The 25,389-nt window shown below is 45.9% G+C and overlaps 1 long non-coding RNA gene across 1 annotated transcript in view; it reads left to right on the forward strand.

The window, feature by feature from the left end:
* Positions 1–1,149, forward strand: part of LOC105531145 — a 113,069-nt gene extending 111,920 nt beyond the window's left edge. The window contains exon 5 of the long non-coding RNA XR_001004747.1: positions 1,064–1,149. This is a non-coding gene — a long non-coding RNA (uncharacterized LOC105531145). The remainder of the gene's footprint in view (positions 1–1,063) is intronic.
* Positions 1,150–25,389: the final 24,240 nt, after the last annotated feature.

Below are 25,389 nucleotides of genomic sequence, written 5' to 3' on the forward strand. Positions count from 1 at the left end.
TCACTGGGTACCGGCCCCTTCTCAACACCAGGACCTGGGGTCTGACAACTCACTGGGTACCGGCCCCTTCTCAACACCAGGACCCGGGGTCTGACTTGTACAAATGTGCGCCTACAGGCAAAGCATTGACAACATAAACATAATTTTCTCAGTAAATCTAGGATGGGAAGCTGTTTCTGAGGGGGCTGTGGTGAACAAAGATGGGAATTAGGCCTTTTTAGACAGTAGGCATTCAAGAAGTTTGAATGGCTATTTCAGAATGCTTCATAACAGAGTTTTCAAATTGGATGGGAGTCTAGAAATGACCTGGTGGTAGTGATTGTGGTGATAAGAATAGTTGTCTTACACTCAGTTCTCTGGATCCAAACTGAGACAGAGGTGGTGTGAGAAGCTGGTGGGTGCTAAGTGGGAAATCACCTGCAAGGAGGTGAGGAGGCAGAGAGGGCAGAGGGAGAAGCTGAGAGACGTGCAGCTGCACCAGAGGCCCTGGCTGTTCTAGGAACCTCTGGAACAAGGATAGCCCTTTAGGGTAGTCTCCAATTTAGGTCAGAAGACTGGGCTGTGTGTCTACACATCAGCCTTTCATTGGCTGTGGCCCCTTGGGAGGAGGCATGGCCTCGGAAGGGGAGCAGGTTTCTGCTGAGTAATAACTATGACCTTCCCATCGGCTGGAAGATTGGGGTCTTGGATCTGAAGAAGGGATATGGGGAGCACACCACAGCATCCACTACAATAGCAATGAGGGTGTCAATAGCTACCACCTGGCCATCACCTACACCAAGCTAGATGCTTCACCCATAAACCTGGTTCTCTCCAAGTCTCCACCATCTGAGTGAGTGGCATTAACCTCCAACTCCACTTCTCAAAACAAAATCACCAGAGCCCTCCTTGATTCTCCCCTTTTCTTCTCTCACAATCTGTCAGTAGGAATTATTGGTTCTAGCTTCAAAATACATTCTGAATCTGTCCACTCCTCTCCATTTCCATCCCTCTGGCCCAAGCCATCAAGTCCTCCATGGCCAACTGTAACAGCTTCCTAACACACCTCTCTCTTTCCACCCAGGTTGCCTAGACAGCCACTCTCCATACTGCTGCCAGAAATAACACTCAAAATAATGCTCTTTTTAATTAAAAAACAAAACTCTTCAATTGCTTTTGTTGCATTTAAGGTTCAAACTTCTTACCACGGAGTGGAAGGCCCCACACAATTAGCCCTGTCTTCTTCACCAACTTCCATTTTTCTCTGGTCCACCATGTTCTAGCTGCATGGTCTCTCTCTTCATTCCTTGTACATGTCAAGCTTACTCTTGTCCCAGAGCCTGTGTCTTAGTTGTTCCCTCTGCCTGGAATGGCCTTCCCTAGAACCTGCCTTGGCTGATTCTTCTTGCTATTCAAACCTCAGCTCCCACCTCCTGCTTTAGGCCTCCCCTGACCACTCTAATTAAATTCCTACTGGAGACATCAGTCCACCTGGTTTCAGGGGCCAGGCCTTCCTCTTGCAGCCTAGGGGCGCTTTGTAGACTGTTCAAAGCTCCCTTTGCACAACTCAACCTGGCAGTGGAGTCTTACTTTCTATTTTCGTGATCTCAGGGATTTCTAGAGACCTCGTTGGCCTGGCTACAGCACATCCTAACCGGGCATTGAGTTGGAGGAACTCAGGAGGGTATAATCTGGCCTAGCTCCTCCAAGTGAGTCAGTTACTAAGTGGAGAAGAGAAGCCCTTTACCATTGAATTTTTAATTGTACTGGAAACTGCCTAGCCCTTTGGTAGAACAATAAAGGGGAATTTGGTTACTTGGTCTAGAGGCCTGGGGCAAGTAGGAACAGAGATGAGGTCAGAAAGATTTTTAACATGTGGGCTTTCTTTAGTCATTAAAAGAGAAAAGCAGGCTCTTACAATGTTTGAAGGAAACCATTATGCAGTTTGCAAGTAGTTATTGGATTCTGGCTGTGACCAAGACATTGAAGGACTTGGGCTGAGTTTTGGGGCCACTGGAGTATGATGGGGCCACTGGAGTATGATGAGGCCTCTTTTGTCATGGAGCTGACTTCTAGGAAGGGAGACAGGGCAGAGGCAAAGGGCACAGGGACTACATCATGGAGCGCCATGCTGCATCAGGCACTATGTTTGGGTTTCCATACACACAGAGCAATTAACACACAGTAGGCCATGTGTACCTGGACCCAAGGGGCTGACCAGGTGGAGGGGGCCGGGACTGCCCAGGAAGGGGAGCAGGTGATCTCTGAGGAGCAGAGGGGATGCGAAAAGGCTTCCTGCAGGAGATGGACTTGGAACCAGCTCCAGGTGCACCGCGGACTCTGAACACACACCACTGAAATAATGGGCCATGAAATTCATTTCTCCAGCACTATTCTGCTTCTCTGTCACTTCTTTCCCCATCATTTCCTTTCCCGGCTACAGAGCACTCAAGAATGCCTTGCTGTGCCCAGTCAGGCCTCTGGAGTCCACCCTACCTGGCTGATGTATTATTATCACCAGCTAACACACACCAGAGGCGGTATCTTGGCTGGGAAGCACATTGGCACCTTGGAAGCCCTTCTTAGAAAAAGTAAACGATTGGCATTTGAGCCTCCTCATTGATTCCTTTGGATGAGGCAGAAACCGCTGCCCAGAAGGATGAAGGGGTGAAGTGGAAAAACATGCGCTGGCTTCAAAGTGGAGCATGGGAGGTTGGGAACAGTTCTGCTTTGTGAACAAAGTTGTGCAAAAGGCAGAGAGAGGGAGAGAGACAAAGATAAAGAGAGAGAGCGCAGGAGAGCGAGGCGGGAGGGAGTCAGCTTTGGATGATTTGAATTTTGAATTGCCTTGAAAATCACCATGCAGCAGTATCCAGTTCTGCCTTTGATGGTCGAAAGAAACCAGCTGCATTTACTTGTCTTCAGGTCTTGTTTCCCCCCCAGCAGTGAAGCAAATTAAGCAAAGAAACAGTGAAAGTTGTAGTTGGTATAATATCTCAGACCAAGGTCAGGCTAATTGTTGGTGGGTGGGGAGGGAGTGGCGACAGAGACAAGGCACACACTCTAGGTGTTGATATTTCTCACTCCTGCGCCATTCTGCTCCCCATGATGTCACTTTGGCATTTCCAAACATGGCAGGCTTTCTTTACAAACTAAGACCCCTTGTTCTAACCACTAGCATTCCTGCATCATGCCATGCATTCAGGCAGGTAAGACGTGGTCCCTTTGCCCAAGTCGGGCTACAGGAGTGGCAAACCTTGAGACACATCCCAAGATATCCTATAACGCTGTTCTTAATTTGCAACATCAGCAGGGAGGGCAGGTATTTGCCGGTGAGTGTAGCCTGATTTTTTCCTGCTGCCTCATTTTTATCATCAACTCAGTTGTAAAAATTAATATCATGGAGGCTTCCTTGAAGGATATGAAATGCGTACTTGTCCCTAGAAAGTCTAAAATGTACCTTTGTGTCAAATTTAAGCAGCCATCTGGGAAGCTTGCCTGTGCTGTTTTGGGCCCTGGTAGAGCTCTTTTGAATGAGTGGCATGCTGGCAGGATGCCAGCTGCCTGAGAGGAGGAACAGGGAGGTGCTTGACCCCGTGATGGGTAGAAGATGGAAAAATTGTCATTTCAAAACAGCAAGTGGTTCCTCTCTTGATAGAGGTAGAGACTTTCACCTTTAGGGCAGACATTTCCTTTGTGTGGTTGTGTCCATCAGAATGGACCCTTGGGGACAACTGGGCAGTAGTCTGAATGCTGATGTTTTAGATGGGAATATGGGAGATTAATTTGTTGCATGTGGTTATGCCAGAGCAAGGTCTCTCCTTTTTGTCTCCTTCTCTCCCTTCCTCCCTTGCTTTTGATTGTGCTCTGCTCACCTCCTTCTGGTCCACACACCTTAGTAAGGCAGTGTGGTCACTGAGTGCTGCTGTCCAGAAAGGGATTCTCTTCCCTCAACTGCTTCCTGAGTAATGATCAAGGTAAAAGTGATGAAGTGGAAGGGGCGGGTAATCAGACTTATTTTGAAAACTCAAGATTCTGTCCTGACCACTTCTAGGCATGACACATCTTCCTTTCCCTTAGGAGCAGCCCCAGGCTAGCCCAAAGAAGGCCTGGAGGAGTTAAATGTAATTCTGGTTTGGCCACCTGGATTCTCTTGTCGGCTTGACCTGACCTTAGGTCATTAGGATAGTGACCACTTGGCTGAGTACACAGCTCATGCAGCCCCCTATTGTGGCCCACATCAACAAAAGTGGGGGATATAATGGATCTCTCCATGTTTTATGAAAATGCTCTTGTCACTCTTGCAGTTGAAACTTCTGGATTAAAGATGTATGTGTGAGTAGGAGAGTATTGGGAAAAGGGTGATATTATATTTATTGGAAGGTCAGTGGAGGAAGGGCATTGACTGTGGCACCCACAGAGGGAATACCTTAGCCTGTACTTGTACTTAGAGGTACAGGGAAGGAAGGGACACTGATGAAATTTGTCTTTCAGAACCGCTCCTGGAGTCTTTCTCCCAAGAGCAAGGCTCTGGTGCTGCTCTCTCAAACTGTTCAAGTGCCTTAATGTAACTGACTGCTGGCTCTGCTGGCCCCTCCCACTGGCTCCAACCATGGCTTGGTCCCCACTCCCCTTAACCCCAGCTCCTGCACTTCCCATGCAAAGCACCTGCCAGTACCTCTGGATAACTTTCCCAACCACATTCTCATACTATTTGCTCAATCATTCCATGGGGCAAGAGAATGTCACCTGACGAGGAATGTAGACAGACAGGACAAGTTGGACAGACAGTCCTCAGACAGAATCTTTGAAAACAGGGACTCCATTATTGGAACTGAAAATCCTAAGCCTTACCACCCATGGAGAGGGCATATTGGAGGCAGTCAACCTGTGCCTCCAGCTGATGTAGTCCCATTTGGGGATCCCCAGCAACTGTGAACAATACTTCCTTTCTGGGGGCACCATATGCATCCCAGGGAGTATAACTGTGAATTGTGTGGAAGCCAGATGTTAACTTGTCTCCCTACTGCAAACACAGTGACCTTCCCAGACAGAAAACCAAGTCATTATTTATGGGTACCCTGTGAACTGTTTTCCCTATAAAGGGACCTCTCCAATTAGAAAAGGAGGCATGAAATTTGTCCCTGACTTCTGCTGACCCCACCTTGGCCTGGGCCCTGGAAAGCATTCGTGTCAGCCTCCGCTCACTGACCAGGGTTGTGACAGATGACTATAGAATTACCCTACACCTTTTCCTTGTAGGCCAAGATGGAGTCTCTGCAATTCCAAATACATCCTGCTCTACCTGGATCACTGCCTTGAGCTGGGTGGAAAGGTCAGCAGAGATATGTATCCACCTGGCTTTCTAAGGTAGACCCAGGTTGTTGATGGCATCCGTTCATCTGGCTGGATCCAGGACCCTGGGGCGGTCATGGCTGAGGCCAGTGCTGCAGGTTAGTCTCGTCTCGCTGCATGGATCCTGTTGGTAGTAACTTTAATTAAATGCTATAGGACACTAACTAAATGGATTTAGTCCCACCTTCTGTTGGTCAAATTAATCAGAGTGGCCGATAGAGTGATGCATTTAAGGGAGGATTTGCCAGAAGCTAAGGCTGTAAAAACCAGGGCTAGATTTGGTTTGAGACAATTCTCCATGGGTCTTTCAAGTTTCTGCGTGGTTTGTGAGCAGAGGCACTGACTGCCTTTGTTCCAGATGATCTTTTCAAGCATGCTGTACCACAAGCATGGGAGATAGTATCTCTTTCTGAAGCCAAGGGCGGGCAGGCGTAGTGTTCCTTAGGAAAGATTCACCTTCCCTCCACTCGGGGTTTCTCTCCTGTAGTGCAGGTGTGTGCAGGAGCCATGTGGCCTTTCCTGTGCTGCCCTGTAAGATTTGGATCTTAGGGAGCCAATGCAAAGAAGTACTGCTTCTGGATCCTGCTACTTCTGTGAGTCATGAAATCTTTGATCTCTGACCCAGGAGTCTCATGTCTTCTGTTAGCCTCCAAGAAGTGTAAAGTCATCTTAGGCACGTCACAGTTCTTGATCACCATATCCGGCCAGAACCACGCTTGAGTGTGGCATGTCTGTGAACACCATCCATCATGTGCGTCACAGGAAGATAAAAGTCAACTGCTCTTGACATCACCAGACCATACTGGATGGTAGGTGTGGGGGTCACCATCCACCACTTTCCACCGTCCAGTGCAGGCAATCAGTTCTACATAAAGATCCGGGAGGCTGGCTGGAGAGGGCTGGAGGAGCCTCAGGAGTCAGACCATGTGGGTTTCTATCATGATCTTCCATACCCTACAGACTCTGTTTTCCCATCTGTCAAGCAGGGATAACAACAGCACCTACTCTGGAGAGGTTTTGTGGGGACTCAATAGTATGGCTCCATCCAGGAAAGCCGTGATGAAGGTAGCACTTGTTATTTGTGTTTACCATTATTATTATCATCCATATCATTATTCTGCCCACCTGGACTTATTCTTTGTAAGGCTTGCCTCTCCCTCTGAACAGCCTATCTATAATCGAAGCTTATATTTTCTGCACCAAAATTGGCCAATTTATATGGCACCACCCCTCACCACCATCACTGGATGTGCCTCTAATCTAATTAGACTAATTTCAATTTCCTGGATTTAATTACTTTTAATTTAATTAATTTAGAATGCAGTATACTAGGTGATTAATTAGGAGACATTACTGAGGGATTCGGAAGGTGAATTGCAGTATGTAATTGTTTAAATATTATTGCGGCCACAGCCTCCAGTTGTCACTTTACACAGGAGGCCACTGAGGCCATGGGAGGGACAGAGCTCGGAGAACTGGAGTGGGACAGAGACTCAAACAGAAGCCTCCTGGCAGCAAGCACAGAGCTCTTTCCTTTCACTGCTTTTGGCCACTCCCAGGGGAGGCAAAGAAGAGGCAGCTGATTCCAGTGACCAGCAAGTTGGAACTAAATCATGAAATTGTGGGAGGTGAGAACACACTTGGTCTTTTAATAGAGCGATATTTTACTGGGTTTTTCATGTACATAGTAAATAAGCAAACCATAGGTCTCCCTCTGAGCTATCGCACACTGCCATTATTTTTCTTTTTTGCTACACACATTTACTGAGTACCTGGAATAATGAATAGTCATCACCATCATCATCATCTTAACAAACATGTGTGTGGTGCTACCTGACAGATATTGTTCTGAGTGCTTTTATATTGATTCGCTCATTTAATTGTCATTGGAGTTAAGTACTGTAAGTGAAGTACTATTGCTTCCATTGTCTAGAGGAGGGATCTGAGGCACAGAGTTAGCTCTGCCAGGAATATCTATTATTTGTGTGGTACAGAGGGACACATCCTAGTGAATTTCAGGCTTGTGCCAGGCAGGTGGGGGAGACAGTTTAGGGCTGGGCCCTTTAGGTCACACAGGTTTACCTACCCCACCTCTGAGAGGTAATAATAACACCAGCAAACACTTGCAGAGCCCTGACTGTGTGCCAGGTCTGCTTCTAAATCGTGTTGTGTATTAACTCCGGACACAGCTGCCCTACCCACTACTCCCTGAGGGTAGATTGAGCTATGGCTTTCCTCATAGCTCTGTTTGTCAATCAGAACTTGAGACTACAGTTCTGATGGACCCTTGGAGGCAGAACTGGTCCAGACCCTCTATCCTGAGCTAATCCTGCAGCATGAGCTCGATCCTTCACTCTGAAATCCAGCTCCAATTCCAAGGTTACTCATTTACCAAATGAGCCCTTTGGGCATTTTCAGGGCTTTGACCCCCATTTTCCTGGAATGTTGGGCTAGGATACAGATAAGAAGCCAGTGTGGTGTAGGACTTCACTCTGATGCACGAGCAATGTCTGCTAGGCCTGGACCCTTTTGCAAGGAGAAGTAAAGACACAAGAGCTGGCTTCAATATATTCCCTGTGCGGAGACTAGGACCACAGGGAGACTTTCCTCTTTATAAATGAATTTTCTAAAAGTCTGAGCTGTCTTAGCTGCAATGGGCTTGTCAACAGGCCATCACTGGGGGTATCCAAACAGAAACTAATCGACAACAATTTGCTCACTTGGGCTTCTCTTCCTGGAAGGCTCATCTCTATCCTTTTTGTCAGTTAACTCCTATTCAACTTTTAAGACTCAGTCCAGGTGTCACTTCTTCCAGAAAGGCTTCCCTGTAAACCCCAACCCAACTCCAGACTGGGCCAGATGTCCTTTGTGTTCCCATAATGTCTCAGGCATATCTTTATCATTACACTCCCTATATATTGCAATGACCTGCTTATGAGTTTGTTTCCTCTATGTTCTGTCTATGTCACCACCTTCTTCAATAACCAGGTGAGTCAGACATGATTTCCATTTGGAGGATGGAGAACCAAGACTCAGGACCTTACCTGTGCAGCCAAGAGGAGACAAAGATGGCTAGGTCTGGTTCCCAAGCCTAAAGACCATGATCTGTCCAGTGTGGAACACTGCGGGCCCCCAAGTTCTGTCACTTGCAAAGTCATGGGCTTGTGTGAGCCCTGAGCAACCAAAGCAGCAGAAGCAATGCCCCCAAGGAGTGCACGAGGGCTACGTTTGGAGCCATGGCAGCTCGCCAATCCTTGGCATACTCTGTATGTAGCCAGATAACTACACAAGCTCACCTCATCTGCACACACTCACTCTCTGAACACTTCTAAGGTCACAGAGAAGCCAGGGAAAAATGAGAACCAGGACAGTCAAAGCCTTTACCTCTCCTGGAGCTATGGGGCTTGTTGCCAGAGCCGAAGCCCCTCTTAACACCCTTATTCCTTCATTTAACAAAGGTGAGGAGAGCCCGGCCCTGTGCTTTTAAGGGTGGATTCCATTACTATTAAGACTACTGCGGCCCCTGAAAGATTAACTCAACAGTCACCCCTGTGAAAGCTGATCCAAGTGGAAAATCGAGTTAGAAAATTCCGCCTTCCCTTCCCTCACACCTCAGCAGATTAAGGGGAAGGCCTGATGCTGAGTTATGGGGATTTATGGGAATGTGCAGTTGCTGGCTTTTAAACGCTCACTCTTTGGAATGTTGGCAACCTTGCTTCCTATAAATCGTTGCTGGTATTTCTTAGCCTTTCCTTGCCAGCAACGCGGAGGCCTGCAACACCTTTTCCGTGCAGTAGCCTGTGAAAATATTGAAGTCGGGCCCAGAAAAACACCAGCATTGAAAGGGGAAACTTTGATGTTTGCTAGTTCTTTTCAGACAACTCTTGCCAAATCTTAATTTTTCCAGTTTACAAGTAAGGGATTCTGACCATCTGTCTGCTGTCAACCGATGTTTGTTTGGATGAAGATTTTATTTTTTTCTCCCAATCTAGCACTCCTGTTCTTACAAGTAGTTTATTGGACTTCATAAATGTCAGCTTTTTGCAGTCATTTTGTAAGCAGCTTATGATTTAGTATTTAATCAAAATTGAGCAATCAGCGTCTGTAATCAATCTGAAGTGAAGTAACAATGAGATTGAAGCTTAAAATGCACCAGGACCACAATTTTTGTCTCCCAACTATCTTTATAAGAACTAACTTTGCACCTGAAGGTCTGGGGTGGGGAGATGATGCAGGAAATAAATGCTTACTGAGCACCTATTGTGCGTCATTTTATGATTGTGTCAGTTATTAATTGCCAAAATAATACTGCACAACAAACCATCCCAAACTCAGTGACTTAAAAAAATCAGTGTTTTTAGCTTGGTGACCTGATGAGTCAGGTGGGAGGTCCTCTTGGCCTTGGCAGAGCTCTTTACATGTTGGGGATGGGTTGGCTGCTGGGTGATCTTTGCTGGCCTCGTCTGGGACAACTGGGGCACATTGGCTCCATTCTGTGTGTTTCTCATCCTCCAGCAGGCTCTCATGGCCATGGCAGAGTGCAAAAGTAAGCAAACCCAGTCTGCAAGCACTTTCCCAAATTTCTGCTTGTGTAACGTTTGTTAACATCTCACTGGCCAAAGCAAGTGACATGGCGGAACTCTGAATCACACAGGGGGTGTCTCAGTTCACACAGGGTGCTTTAATAAAATTCCATAGACTCGGTAGCTTTTAAACAACAAAAATTTATTTCTCAGAGTTTTGGAGATTGGGAAGTCCAAAATCAAGGCGTGCAGGCAGATTTGGTGTCTAGTGAGGACCCGCTTCCTGGTTCATAGATGTTGTCTTCTCACTGTGTCTTCATGTGGTGAAATGGGCAAGGCAGCTTTCTGGGGCCTTTTTTATGACCTGATCATCTCCCAAAGGCCCCTTCTTCTAATACCATCATGTTGGTGTTTAGGTTTCAGCATATACATTTTGGGAGAAGGCAAACATTCCAACTACAGCAAGGAGAAAGACTCTTTCTCTTTATAGCAGGAGGACTTACAAAGTCACAGGCAAAGTTCACAGGTACAGAGAAGGATGAAGAATCAGGGTCCTAAAACAATCAGTCTATCACAGTGGTGCTGGAAATCCCCGAAGGAGGTAATTATTATAACCGCCATATCCAGACAGAGAAATTCAGAGATTAAAGCATTTGCCCAAGGGTTCTCAACAGTTAGTAAAGAAGTCAGAATTCTTTCTTGGCCTAAGTCTTAAACAGTTTACTTTTGTCTCTCAGAATCTACTTTTCTCTAGAAATAGGTAAAGCAAGAGTAGTGGAAGGCTCTCAGAAATCATCAATTCACCACCCTCATTTTAAAGATGGTCTCTAGAAGGGAAGCGAATTGCCTAAGGTCTTACAGGGGAATGGAAGGACACAGGGAGCCTCGGCTTTCAGGACAGCGCTCTTCCTGAGCCCAGGAGGAGCCATGCATCTCCAATCTGTCACAGCGCTGTCTTCTGCAGGAAGCTGCTGAGGACTTTGGGCTTCCCCTCCCAGACCTGAATATCGTATCCACTAAGCAGCCTCTGCAGAGACCTGGCTTGGTCATGGCAGCCTTAAGAGAATGAAGCAAAATTACTGTAAGGGGCTTCCAGATGGAGCAAGGATGGCAAAGACCTTTGCTTGGTTTACTAGAGAGGCATACTGAATGTTGGCAGCCTTTTATGACATCGTGATCAAATTCTTTCCTTGGTTGGTCCTATGAATTGAATTGTTCCTCACCTCCATCAAATTCATATGTTAAAGCCCACACTCCCAATGTGACTGTATCTGGAGATAGGATCTTTAGGAATTAATTAAATTAAATGAAGTCATAAGGGTGGGGCCCTAATCCAACAGTACTGTGCCCTCATGACAGAGAAGAAGGCTGGGCGTGGTGGCTCACTCCTGTAATCCCTGCACTTTGGGAGGCCAGGGCGGGTGGATCACCTGAGTTCAGGAGTCCAAGACCCGCCTGGCCAACATGGTGAAACCCTGTCACTACTAAAAGTACAAAAAATTAGCTGGGCATGGTGGTGCATGCCTGTAATCCCAGTTACTAGGGAGGCTGAGGTGAGAGAACTGCTTGAACCTGGGAGGCAGAGGTTATGGTGAGCCGAGATCATGCCATTACACTCCAGTCTTGGCAACAAGAGTGAAACTCTATCTCAAAAACAAAACAAAACAAAACAAAAAAACAGAGAAGAAAGAGAGATATCTGCCATGTGAGGACATCACAAGAAAGTGACTGTCTGCAAGCCAGGAAGAGAGCCCTCATGAGAACCCAACTGTGATGACACCCATCATGATCGCAGACTTCTGACCTCCAGAACTGTGAAAAAATACATGTATGTTGTTTTAGCCACCACCCAGTCTATGGTATTTTGTTGTAGCAGCCTGAGCTGATTATGACAGTTGAAGAATCAGATTATCAAAGGGTCATTTATGTATTCACTCAGGCATTCAACTTATGTGTGTTAAGTATATACTGTGTGCAAACTCTCCATGCTACAGCGGGGTGGGAGCCTGAGATTTTCCCTGGAAAGTGGAGGAGTGGCCTTTCATGTTGCCCTGATTTGCCCCCAGTTCTCCATGTAAGCTGCCAGCAAAGCCTTCACTATGGAGGTTTTTCCCTTCTGGCTTAATGAGCTAGTGGCTTTGGAGGAGGCTGGGATGGCCACCTGGCTGACTGTCCCCAGGGCAGTTGGCTGGGGCTGGGGGAGGTGGGGAGTGCACTATATTAGTCCGTTTTTACACTGCTGATAAAGGCATACCTGAGACTGAGAAGAAAAGAGGTTTATTTGGACTTATAGTTCCACATGGCTGGGGAGGTCTCATAATCATGGCAGAGGGTGAAAGGCACTTCTTACATGGTGGCAGCAAGAGAGAATGAGGAAGAAGCAAAAGCAGAAACCCCTGATAAACCCATTAGATCTTATGCGACTTATTCATTATCATGAGAATAGCACGGGAAAGACCAGCCCCCGTGATTCAATTACCTCCCCCTGGATCCCTCCCACAAAACATGGAAATTCTGGGAGATACAATTCAAGTTGAGATTTGAATAGGACACAGCCCAACCATATCATTCCCCCCTGGCCCTCCAGACCTCATGTCCTCACATTTCAAAACCAATCAGGCCCTCCCAACAGTCCCCCAAACTCTTAACTTGTTTCAGCATTAACCCAAAGATCCACAAGTCCCAGGTCTCATCTGAGATGAGGCAAGTCCCTTCCACCTATGAGCCTGTAAAATCCAAAGCAAGCTAGTTACTGCCTAGATACAATGGAGGTACAGCTAATGGGTAAATACAGCTGTTCCAAATGGGAGAAATTGGCCCAATAAAAGGGGTTACAGGACCCATGCAAGTCCAAAATACAGCAGGGCAGTCAAATTTTAAAGCTCCAAAATGATCCCTTTTGACTCCAGGTCTTACATCCAGGTCACACTGATGCAAGAGGTACGTTCTTATGGTCTTGGGCAGCTCTGCCCTTGTGGCTTTGCAGGGTACAGCCTCCCTCCCAGCTGCTTTCATGGGCTGGCACTGAGTGTCTGTGGTTTTTCCAGGTGCATGGTGAAAGCTGTTGGTGGATTCTGGGGTCTGGAGGACAGTGGCCCTCTTCTTACAGCTCCAATAGGCACTGCCCTAGTAGGGACTCTGTCGGGGCTCTGACCCCACATTTCCTTTCTGTACTGCCCTAGCAGAGGTTCTCCATGAAGGCCCCACCCCTGCAGCAAACTTTTGCCTGGGCATCCAGGAGTTTCCATACATCTTCTGAAATCCAGGCGGAGGTTCCCAAACCTCAATTCTTGACTTCTGTGCATCTGCAAGCTCAACACCATGTGGAAGCTGCCAAGGCTTGGATCTTCCATCCTCCAAAGCCACAGCCTGAGCTGTATATTGGCCCCTTTCAGTCATGGCTGGAGCAGCTGGGACACAGGGCACCAAGTCCTTAGGCTTCACACAGCATGGTGACCATGGGCCCAACCCACAAAACCACTTTTTCCTCCTGGGCCTCTGGGCCTGTGATGGCAGGGGTTGCCGTGAAGGTCTCTGATATGGCCTGGAGACATTTTCCCCATGGTCTTGGGGATTACCATTAGGATCCTTGCTACTTATGCAAATTTCTGCATCTGGCTTGAATTTCTCCCTAGAAAATGGGTTTTTCTTTTCTACTGCATCATCAGGCTGCAAATTTTCTGAGCTTTATGCTCTGTTTCTCTTTTAAAATGGAATGCTTTTAGCAGCACCCAAGTCACATTTTGAATGCTTTGCTGCTTAGAAATTTCTACCACTAGATACCCTAAACCGTCTCTCAAGTTCAAAGTTCCACAAATCTCTAGGGCAGGGGAAAAATGCTTCCAGTCTCTTTGCTAAAACATAACAAGAGTAACTTTTGCTCCAGTTCCCAACAAGCTCCTCATCTCTGTCTGAGGCAGCTCCCAAAAAGTTCCTCATCTCCATCTGAGGCTGCCTCAGCCAGGACCTTATTGTCCATATCACTATCAGGTTTTTGGTCAAAGTCATTCAACAAGTCTCTAAGAAGTTCCAAACTTTCTCACACATTTTACTGTCTTCTTCTGAGGCCTCCAACATGTTCCAACCTCTGCCTGATACCCAGTTCCAAAGCTGCTTTCACATTTTCAGGTATCTTTTCAGCAACACCCCACTCCTAGTACCAATTTACTGTATTAGTCCGTTTTTATGCTGCTGATAAAGACATACCTGAGGCTGGGAAGAAAAAGAGGTTTAATTGGTTTTACAGTTCTACATGACTGGGGAGGTCTCATAATCACAGTGGAGGGTGAAAGGCACTTCTTACATGGTGGCAGCAAGAGAGAATGAGGAATAAGCAAAAGCAGAAACCCCTGATAAACCCATCAGATCTCATGAGACTTAGTCACTATCATGAGAATAGCATGGGAAAGACCAGCCCCCATGATTCAATTACCTCCCCCTGAGTCCCTCCCATAACACTTGGGAATTCTGGGAGATGCAATTCAAGACAAAATTTGAATGGGGACACAGCCAAACCATATCAGGGCCTTTGGCAGAGATTGCTGTGCCTGCTATTGCTCTCCTGTGGAGCTCCTCAACAGGTCATGTGGGCAGTGAGATTTTTTTTGGTACATCAAATCTGATGTTTCCTAAAGACTTAAGAATCATGGATTCCAATGCCTGGTCAAGTGTTCCTAACAGCATAGCTTGATTTTTGTCTTGTTTTACTATTCCCAGCTGAGTGTCATGGAAAATGCCTCAGGAGCTGGAATGAAATTGCTAACCAAGAGCAGAAAACACTGACTGGCTTGACCAGCAGGGAGGGGCAGTGGCTGAAATGGATACAGGGAGGAAAAAGATGGCTCAGCTTCTTTTTTGTTTCTAGCTCAAAGAATTAGCTTCACATTATAAAGTTTGGTAAAAATTGTCATGAATGAAGCTCATACAAGAAACCAAAGTATTCCTAAGAATCGAACATGCCAGTGGCCCCTATGTCCACACCCTGTGGCTGTCAGGAAACCTCTCTAAGTCTTAGTTTCCTTGTCTGTAAAATGGTGGGACACAGGTTATAATGTGATTGTTATAAACGCCTACAGTCATACCCAAGAAGATGTCTTGCTCATGGATATTAAATTAATATTATTTCATTGGCCCCTCCCTATCAGACTCTCTCCCTACCCCTGTCTATCTGAATCTTCCTAGCACTTCCCTATCCCTTTAATAATTCAACATTAATGGTTTATTAAACAGAGGCTTCCTAATGGGCTGTTACCTACCTATAAAGAGCAAATCTTCCACTGTGGGGTTGCCCAGGCCCTTGACGGGAGAGTAACTGATGGGAGCAGCTGACTGTGATGGTGTTCTTGGGCGAAGAGGGAGTGGCCCAAGAGCAAATCCCCATACTGTCACTTTCATGCCTTGGAAAACCTCTTAACCTCCTGAAACCTCAATTTCTGCAAAATGGGATTCATATCACCTTTGCCATGAGGTTTCTATGAAATTGAATCAATGTAGGTGAAATTCCTAGCTCCTTACTCCTCCCCACTCTGCGCCTAGGGCTCAGGCCAGCCCCAACTCTGGGGAATGGGTTCAGTTACCCAGTTACCCACCTGGTCTATCTGTGGGACTACAACACCTGCGAATCTCCCTTGCTCGAAGTCTTACCATAACAGATTAATTCCTTTGAGTCCACCTCCAGAAGTGTCTGTGATAAAGAGAAGTGCCTCTGTCCACCACAAGCCGCTGGTGGCTGATGACTAAGAGGCAGGGCAGTGAGGTGGAGGGAGCCCCGAGGGAGGGGTTGGGATTCCTGGTGCTAGTCATGCTGACTCTCTTTCTACGTGACCTTGGATAAGTCGTTTTCCATTTCTGGACTTTAGTTTTCTCAGATGTAAAATCAAGGGCTTAGGTTGTATGGAATCTAGGATTTGCTCCATCTGCAACTACAATTAGCTCCAAAGATTAGTTTTGAGATTCCCAATGGGGTTCCAAAGAAGGAGACCTCAGACATGTCAGTTTTGATGAGACTTGTGGTGAAAGGGCAGAAGCAAGGGCCAGGGGCAGGCTGCCTTTGTACGGAACCTATGCTTACTCACACCTGTCACACTCAATGGTTCCAATCAAGGCTCCTCATTGGCTGGCTGATTCATTGAGTCATTCATTTTCTTTATAGAGTTTTCTCTGACCACACCGGCCCAGAGAGTTCTGTCACCTCTTTAACCCTCCATGGCCCTTCCTGTGACATCTCCTCCACTAACCTTTGGTGGCCTTGGCCATTCTGCAAATGGCCCTGTACCTGCCATACTTTCCCTTATTATTCCCTCTTCCTGAAAGTCCCTTCCTCTCTATCTCCCAAAGTCCTGGCCACCACTTAAGGGCCTGCTCAGAAGTCACCTCCTCCAGGAAGCCTTCCTAGGCTTCTAATTCAAAACTCTCTCCTCTGTGCTCTCTCTATGCCTATTAATATGCTTCAATGTCTTCCCATTAACATGGAACTAGGCCAAAATCCTCAGTGTAGCTCCCCAGGCTCAACTCTCATCACTCTTCTCTCCCGCAACCCAGCTCTAGTTATGCCGGGGTGTCTCTCATCTCCATGCAGGTACTTAAGTTGCTACTTCTGCCTGAGGGCTCTGTTCCTCACCCTGTTCCCATAGTGAGGATACTTAATGACTTTAAGACTCAGCTCATATCTCCGGTACTGGCAGGAATTTATTGTACTCATCTTCTGGACTGTATCTATGTTTTGTAGTGAGCCAGTCTTGTCCGTGACTCCAGTGACACTGGCTTATTTGTCTCTGAAGTCACACTGCCTTGCCTGTGAGCTAGCACATAGTAAGTGCTCAGTAAACATAGCAGTGAAAGGAATTCTCGTATGTGTCCATCACAGCACCCAGGAGGGGCTGAGGTCCTGGGCAGACGTGTTGATGGGGCAGTTGATTAAAAGCTTTGTTTGCAGCAGCCCTGGGATTTGGAGTCTTGGAACAGGCTGAGCTGGAGAAATGGCTCCTGTGGTAAGGGTGCATGTGTATATGAGTGAGTGAGTGTGTGTGTGTGTGTGTGTGTGTCTTCTCTGTGGGCATGTCTTTTGGGGTCTGGCTGTCTGCCATGCATGGGGGAAGATTGAGTTCCCCAGGATCTCATGTCTCTCCCCTGACTTCCAGAGGTTTCCTCCTGGGCACTAAACCACCAGCCCAACAACTCCAGAGTCAATACAGAGATGCGTTTGAAGGGCCCTCCACAGTCCTGTAAAGAGACAGCATTCTTCAGAGGACCAGGGCATGGACTTACAGCTGGAGAGCCCTGTGCTCTGTAGCCTTGGACAGGTCTCTGATATCTCGGCTCCTCTGGGGTAATTACTTATGCAGGGCTTCCCTTGTGCCAGGTGTTGAGTGAAACTCCTTGTTTGGATTATGTGATTTAATCTTCATAAACACCCTAGTTTGCAGAAGGGAAACTGAGGCATAGAGCGGTTACATTACTTGTCTCAGGTCAAAAAACAGCTGAGTAAAGAGCAGGGGGGTGAAGTCAAGCAGTCTTAGCTCAAAGCCCATGTTCTTGAGTGCTGCACCCCACTCCTTTTCATAGAGTAAAGCCTGATAATACCGTCTTGTAGGATACTGAATTAATATACATTAAAAGGCATCTATGAAATGACTGGCACACTGCAGGCATGCAATACATGGAGGCTGATATAATTAATATCTATTTCACCCCTTCCCTTTTAAAGGTGAGGAAACTGAGGCATGGTTTATATACATGACTTGATAGCCAGCGTTGAGCATTGTAGTCTCGAAATCATGTCTCCTGATGGCCAACCGGTTTCATTTTTCATTATGCTGTGCCTTGTCAGGTAAAAATTAGAAAGAAAGATAACTTAATATTTTGGAGGAATCAAGACTAAGAGAAAGGTGGAGTGGATGGGCACTTGAGGATATGTGAAGACCTTTCCCCATAACTTCCCAACCACCGACGATGTAGGGCCTAGGATCCCAATTTGCAATTTGCGTATCTGGTCTCAGAGAAGTAAGTGACTTGCCTGAGGCCTTTGCATGATAAGAGAGGGCCAGGATTTGAACTCCGGCCTGTCTTACTCTAAGTCTAGTGTTTTTTTCCTACATTCCCAGCTCATAAGTGGGGCCCAAGATCAAGGCCACAGTAGACACAATTGTGACTACAGATTGTGGTGGGAATGGGATGGGCAGGCTCTTTATTGCTGCTCCTCCTTCATAGCATCAGGGGAGCTTCTGGAGCTGGGGAACAGGCACTTGGAAGGGCGGTGTGCCCTAGAGGAAGGGGCAGATCTTGAAACAGAAAGCGGCCGGGCTTTTCCTGGAGCACCAAGGAAGTCAAGAACAGCCATTTGGTCTTCATGTATCCAAGATATCCTCTAGGGCTCCTTCTGCCTAGCAGGGTGACTTTCAAATTTCAGGAAGGTGATGTTGTACCCATAGGGGTGGGGGGTCATATGCCAGTGGCAGATAGAAAATATCTCCAGAATCTCAGACTTTATTTTAAAAATGCATGCAGAATTTAAAGAACTCTATTTCTTTCCCACAGCATATCCACATGTGCATGTATGTTTGTGTATGGGTATGCATAAGTGTGTATGCACATTGCAAATCTGTAACTAACCACCATTTTAGGAAGAGCTGCTGTGCCTTTGGTATAGCTCCCTGTACTCTCTGGAACCCTGCCATGTATTCATCCCCCTCCTCCCTGGGGTATATGTACTACCCAGCAGGTCAGATACTTCCATTTCCTGAGCCTAGGGAGGAACTGGGCAAACAGTTAAGGGCTAAAGGGGTATGTTCATAGTGAGGATCTGCTCAGTGTGGCTGAGCTGAAACAGGTCAGGAAGTTACAAGATTGCCTGAGGTCACCCAGTAACTGTGAGACTAGAACTCTGGTCCCTAGATCCTAGTTCAGCGCACATTTCCACCACCTCTGGGCCAGCTCCTGGGCAACAGAATGTACTTGGTCGTACTTGTTGCCTTGTCTGCCTACCTGGCACATTGCTGGGAAACAGGGCTTCTCCCTACGAGCCCAACATTCTGACAATTAAATACAAAGTATGACTTGTGCCCTCCCCACTCCTCCCCACTACAGTGGCTGAAACGCTGTGATTCCCACACCTGAGCTCTCCCACTTGCCCTTTTGGATTTCTAGACAGGCAAGTGAGAAATATGTGATCTGTTTGGACTTGAGCAAGATATTTGGCAAGGTGTCTCATGCTCATCTCAAGGTGAAAAGTTAGGACTGGATGCTGGTGCAATTCAATAGATTAGGAACTGGTTAAAGGGCCATACCCAAATGGAATGGATAAATCTAACTACATCAGCCTAGATGAGGGTCTCTAGTGGCATGCCAAGGGACTCTGTCTTTGGCCATATCTTACTCAGCACTTTTATCAATGACCGGAATGAAATAGGTGGAGGGAAGGATGAACATTTATTGAGAAATTCCTGTGTCAGCAACTATTGCCAATATTTTACAAAGCTTATTTATTTTATCCCTCACAGCATGACTGTAAGAGAAGTTGTATTACCCTTTCACAGACAAGGAAATAAATATGTAACTGAGGGCAAGCAACTTGCCCAAGACCTCACAGCAATTGATGCAATAAGATTTGGCATCCAGATGGATCTGACTCTGAAGGCTGGGGCTCTGTGTCACATGTGGCGCTGAACTGGCTTATCACCGAGGAGCATGTGGGAAGGTCGGAAGGATGGACAATACCGGGAAGGTGAGAGGCAGGTCTGAAGAGGACTGAAATTAACACTGGGCCAAAATGACTGCACACCAAGATGAAAGGTGATAGAGACCTTTGCTCACACTGGGGCTCAGATGCTCACCAGACACACACAGGATGTGGGATACCTGGGTCAACAGCACAAGTGAAAAGGTGTTGGGTTTTTAGTTGACAGGAAGTTTCATATGAGTCAACGGTGGGATGTGGTAGCCAACAGAGCTAATGTCACCGTGGCCTCCACAAGTGGAGGTACAATGAACAGAGCGAGGGAGGAGCTACTCCTTAGTCAGCGTGTGTCCAGGAAATGGAGCTCAGGCCTGGTGACCTCAGTGGAAGACAAGCATCAAAAGCCCGCCGAGCTCTCAGAGGGCAGGGAATAGGGGCTTCTTGCTGTTGCTGATGCACATTCCTCTCCTCATTCTTTGTCATTACCAAAATTACCAAAGCTTATTAATACCTTTCTGAGAAGTTATGGCCACTTCTTGATTTTTATGCTTTTGCCTTTCAAGCTCTGAGGATATGCTACTCATTCAGGTTTGAATTTTTATTAATGTAACTTGAGCCAATGCAGGGAGTCCTTGTGACCCAGTCTCTGCGCTAAGTTATAGTCAAAGAAGCACAATCCAATAACCAAAGGAAAGTAAGAGATTTTCCATCTTTATGCACATCTCTCAAAGGAATGAAAAGAATGAAACCTGCTTTTAGTTCTCTGTCTCATTACCTTATACTTCAAAAAACATCCACTCTACGAAACACTCCAAACTCTCCTATATCCAGTCAACCTGTTGTGCCATCTCCCTTTGGTTCTTCCATGTCTCCACTATTTAGATGGGCTTAACAACTGTTTTTTCATTTTCTTTTCCTTTTTCTTCTCCTTGGCTCCACTCTTCTTTAGTTTTCTTTCTAGTTGGCTTCTGACCCAAATTCCTTTTTACAAAGGAGAAGTCAGGAACTGACCTAGCAAACCAGAATACTACCCCTTCCCTCCTGTCTCTGCAACACTGCCCATCTCTCCCCATCCTCCTGGGAACCGGGATGGCCAAGATGGAACTCTTTTTTGAGAGCTGGGGGAGGAGAAATGGAGCAGGCAAGGAAGACAGTTTTGGTGGTGGGTGGTAGCAAACATGGTGTTGGGAAAGATGATGGGGAGGCTGGGAACACTCTTCATACCAACCTTGTCCTCATCACGTTAGCATGTGGGCACTGTGGGTGGAAGAGCCTGGCCACTCGTGCGTGACAAACTCCAACACAGACTGCCATGCAAGAGCTACTTGTAGTGAATGGCAGCAAGGAGAGGCCCCTCCTTACCCCTAAGATGCCCATTGCCGTGGATGGTTCATTTTCATTACCTTGCTGTTCTCCTTTTCTTTGCAGAGTTGACTGTTTTTGTAATAACAGACCTTGAAATCTACTCAGAAATGGCAGACTGGGAGAGATGGCACTCCCACATTCCACGTGCTCTCCTACACTTCTCAGCCTCCTAGGTGAGGGCTGTGTGGCTTGTTCTGACCAATGCAGGCACACCTCAGGGATATGCAGGTTCCATTCCAGACCACCCCCAATAAAGTGAGTATCTCAATAAAACAAGTCATACTTTTTTCTTTTTTGGTTTCCCAGTGCACATAAGTTATGTTTACACTGTACTATACACTGATAAGTGAGCAATAACATTATGCCTAAAAAAAAAGTACATACCTTAATTAAAAACACTATATTACTAAAAAATACAAATGATCATCTGAGGCTTCAGTGAGTTGTAATCTTTTTATTGATGGAGGATCTTGACTTGACGCTGATGGCTGCTAACTAGTCAGGATGGTGGTTACCAAAGACTGAGGTGGTAATTTCTTAAAAGAAGATAACAATGAAGTTTATCACACTGATGGACTCTTTCTGTCAAGAAAGTTTTCTTGTAGCATGCGATGCTGTTTGATAGCATTTTATCCACAGTAGAACTTCTTTAAAAATTGCAGTCCATCCTCTCAAATCCTGCCATTGCCTTATTAACTTATGTAATGTTCTAAGTCCTTTGTTTTCATTTCAATAGTGTTCACAGCATCTTCACTAGGAGTAGATGCCATCTCAGGAGACCACTTTCTTTGCTCATTCATAAGAAGTAACTCCTCATGTGTTCAAATTTTATCATGAGATTGCAGTAGTTCATTGCCATCTTCAGGCTTCACTTCAAATTCTAGTTGTCTTTCTATTTCCAGCACATCTGCAGTTACTTCCTCCACTGAAGTCTTACACCTCTAAAATTCATCCTTTAAGGTTAGAATCAACTTCTTCCAAACTCCTGTCCACGTTGATATTTTGACTTCCTCCCATGAGTCGTGAATATTCTTAATGGCATTTAGAATGGTAAATTGTTTCCAGAATATTTTCAATCAGCGTTGCCCAGATCCATCAGAGGAATCACTATCTATGGCAGCTATGATCTTATGAAATGTATTTCTTAAATAATAAGACCTAAAAGTGAAAATGTCTCCTTAATCAATGGACTATAGAATGATGTTGTGTTAGCAGGCATAAAAACAAAATTAATCTTGTCCATCTCTATCAGAGCTCTTGAGTGACCAGGTGCATTGTCAATGAGCAGTCATATTTTGAAAGCAGAAATCTTTTTTCTTCTGCAGTAGGTCTCAATAGTGGGCTTAAAATATTCAGTAAACCCTGCTGTAAACAGATGTGCTATCATCCAGGCTTTGTTATTCCACTGATAGAGCATAGGCAGGGTTCCACCGATTTAGCATAATTATTTGGAATTTTGGAATGATAAAAGAATATTGGCTTAATGTAAAGTCACTAGTTGCATTAACCCCTAACAAGAGAGTTCCCTTGTTATTTGAAGCTGTGAAGCCAGGCATTGACTTCACTCTGGCTAGGAAAATCCTAGATGGCACCGTCTTCCAATGGAAGACTGTTACATCTATGTTGAAAAATCTCATTTTTAGTGTAGCCACCTTCATTAATGATTTTAGCTAGATCTGGATAGCTTGCTGTAGTTCTACATTATAGCACTTGGTGCTTCACCTTGCACTTCGATGTTCTGGAGATGGCTTCTCTCCTTAAACCCCATGAACTAACCTCTGCTAGCTTCCAACTTTCATTCTGCAGCTTCCTCAGCTCTCTCAGCCTTCATAGAATTGAAAGAGTTAGGGCCTTGCTCTGAATTAGGATTTGGCTTAAGAGAATGTAATGGCTGGTTTGATCTTTCATCCAGACCAAACTTCCTCCATATCAGCAATATGGAGGCTGTTTCACTTTCTTATGACTCATGTGTTCACTGGAGAACCACTTTTCATTTCCTTCAAGAGCTTTTCCTGACTGAACTCGATGGCTCACTCCTGTAATCCCAACACTTTGGGAGGCCGAGGCGGGTGGATCACGAGGTTAGGAATTCGAGACCAGCCTGGCCAACATGGTGAAATCCCATCTCTATTAAAAACACAAAAATTAGTTGGGCGTGGTGATGGGCACCTGTAATCTGAGCTACTCGGGAGGCTGAGGCAGAAGAATTGCTTGAACCCAGGAGGCAGAGGTTGCGGTGAGCTGAGATCATGTCACTGCACTCCAGCCTGGGCAACAAGAGCAAAACTCCGTCTCAAAGAAAAAAAAAAAAAAGAACTTTTCCTTTGCATTCCCAACTGGGCTAACTGTTTAGTGTGAGAGGCTTAGCTTTCAACCTCTCTTGGCTTTTGACATACCTTCCTCACAAGCTTCATCATTTTTAGCTTTTGATTGAAAATGAGAGATGCATGACTCATTTTTCCATGTGAATACTTAGAGGTCATTGTGTGGTTATTAATTGGGCTAATTTCCGTATTTTTATGTTTCAAGGAATGGGGAGGTCCAAGGAGAGGGAGAGAGAGGGGGATTGGCCAGTAGGAGTAGTCAGAACACACAAAACATTTATTAATTAAGTTTGCTGTCTTACATGGGTGCAGTTCATGGTGCCCCAAAATAATTACAGTAGTAATGTCAAAGATCACTGATCACAGATCACCATAACAGATGTAATAATAATGAAAAAGTCTGAAATATTGCAAGAATTACCAAAATGTGACACAGATACAGGAAGTGTACACATTCTATTGGAAAAATGGCACCAACAGACCTGCTCGACACAGGGTTGCCACACATTTTCAATTTGTGAAAAACACACAATATCTGTGAAGTGCAATAAGGCAAAGTGCAATAAAATAAGGCGTACCTGTAGACTGAGGCTAATGCAGTTAAGAGCTGGTGCGGCTCCTTCTTATCTTTCATGGGGTGATGACTTGGAGGCTTTGCTTACCCAATGGCCTGCAGAATGGGGGAGGGCCCCCCACTCCATGGCATTCTCCGTGAGCAAGAAATAAACTTTCATTATTTTAAATCTCTGAGATTTCAAGGTTGTTACTTCAGCACAGCCTGGCCTATTCCAGCAAATACCCAGCATGTTGGAGTTCACTGAGTAATTGCTGCTCTTGAGTTCTTTAACACGATGAAGGAAAAAGCTGCCTCTTGAGCCACCCAGGGCAGCTGATTGACGCTTTCCCTCACTCTCATCATCCAGCCCAGATGGCACTTCCTGTTTGGTAACACCTCACGTGGGCTCCTTCGTCCCCCACCAACTCTGCCAGTTACCATCCTACACAGTCAAATGTGCACAGTATTAGAGGTTTGCCAAGAACACATCCTTGTGTCTGCCAAGGAGCGTCTGTTTGAGGAAGAACATTCTAACAGAGAATGTTCAGAGACAAAATGCTGGCTGTGGGAGACAGTCAAATCTTTGTCTCTATGATGAGCAAGAGGAGGCTGGATGGCCACTGGGGATAGGGGTCAGGGGTCCTGAAGACGGGATGTCAGTCTCAAATGGGGAGGGGTTGGGCTGGGAGGGGCAGGATGAACAGGATGATTTTTAAGTCCCTTCCAACCCTGAGAGTCCCCACCTTAATGCCTAACTTAGTATTTTTTTTTTGAAAGTGTATGAATGAATAAATTTCAGTCACGAAGAAAGTAAAGAACGTATGAAATAAAACAGCCAGACTTAATGAGCAAATAAGAATTATAATACAGATTCTTTCTGAAAGGTATAGCCTCAGGAGATCAATGTTCTCAGCCCTCATGAGGCTGACGGATGGTGATGAGTGGTCAGGAAGGCATGTGACGCATATCCGTAATTTACACGCCAGCCACAAAGAGGGCTGAGCTCAGGGAGGAGTCAGAGCCTTGAGACAGGCTGAAGCCATCATGATAACAGCCCCTCACAAGGACACCCGGTGCTTTATCATGCACAAAGTGCTCCCCCTGACATCCTGAGTGCTCAGAAACTATTATCTCTGAGCTTTTTATCATAGATCATAGATTATCCTACATCTCTGAGCTCTTCTTATCATAGCCTCAGGAAAGAAGAACTGCTATTCCTATTTTATAGATGGATAGGGGGTTTCCAGCGACTTGCCCAAGATCACATAGTGAGTAATGGGGAGATCCAAGACTTGAACCCAGATCCTGTTACTCAAAGTGGTGGGTTTTAAAATAAGAGAATACACTTACTCCTGGCACTGGAAGCTGAAATTGCAATTAGTTCACATGCTCCTGGGTTCCTGAGAACTTCCACTTTTTGTGTGTAATGTTGGTTGCAGGCAGATATTACAGGGACAGGCTGGCCCTGAACTGCCTTGAAGACAAGAAGGATTTTCTTGGGAAAAGCAATGGACTGGGAGACAGAGAGTCCTGCAGTACAGGCCCTGAATCTTTTTCTGACCCACTTCGTTACCAAGAAACCTTAGTTTCCTCATCTGAAAGCATAAGGAAAGA

This window comes from Mandrillus leucophaeus, unplaced genomic scaffold (genome assembly GCF_000951045.1).
Source record: "Mandrillus leucophaeus isolate KB7577 unplaced genomic scaffold, Mleu.le_1.0 Scaffold12, whole genome shotgun sequence".
In the NCBI taxonomy this organism is placed as follows: Eukaryota; Metazoa; Chordata; class Mammalia; order Primates; family Cercopithecidae; genus Mandrillus; species Mandrillus leucophaeus.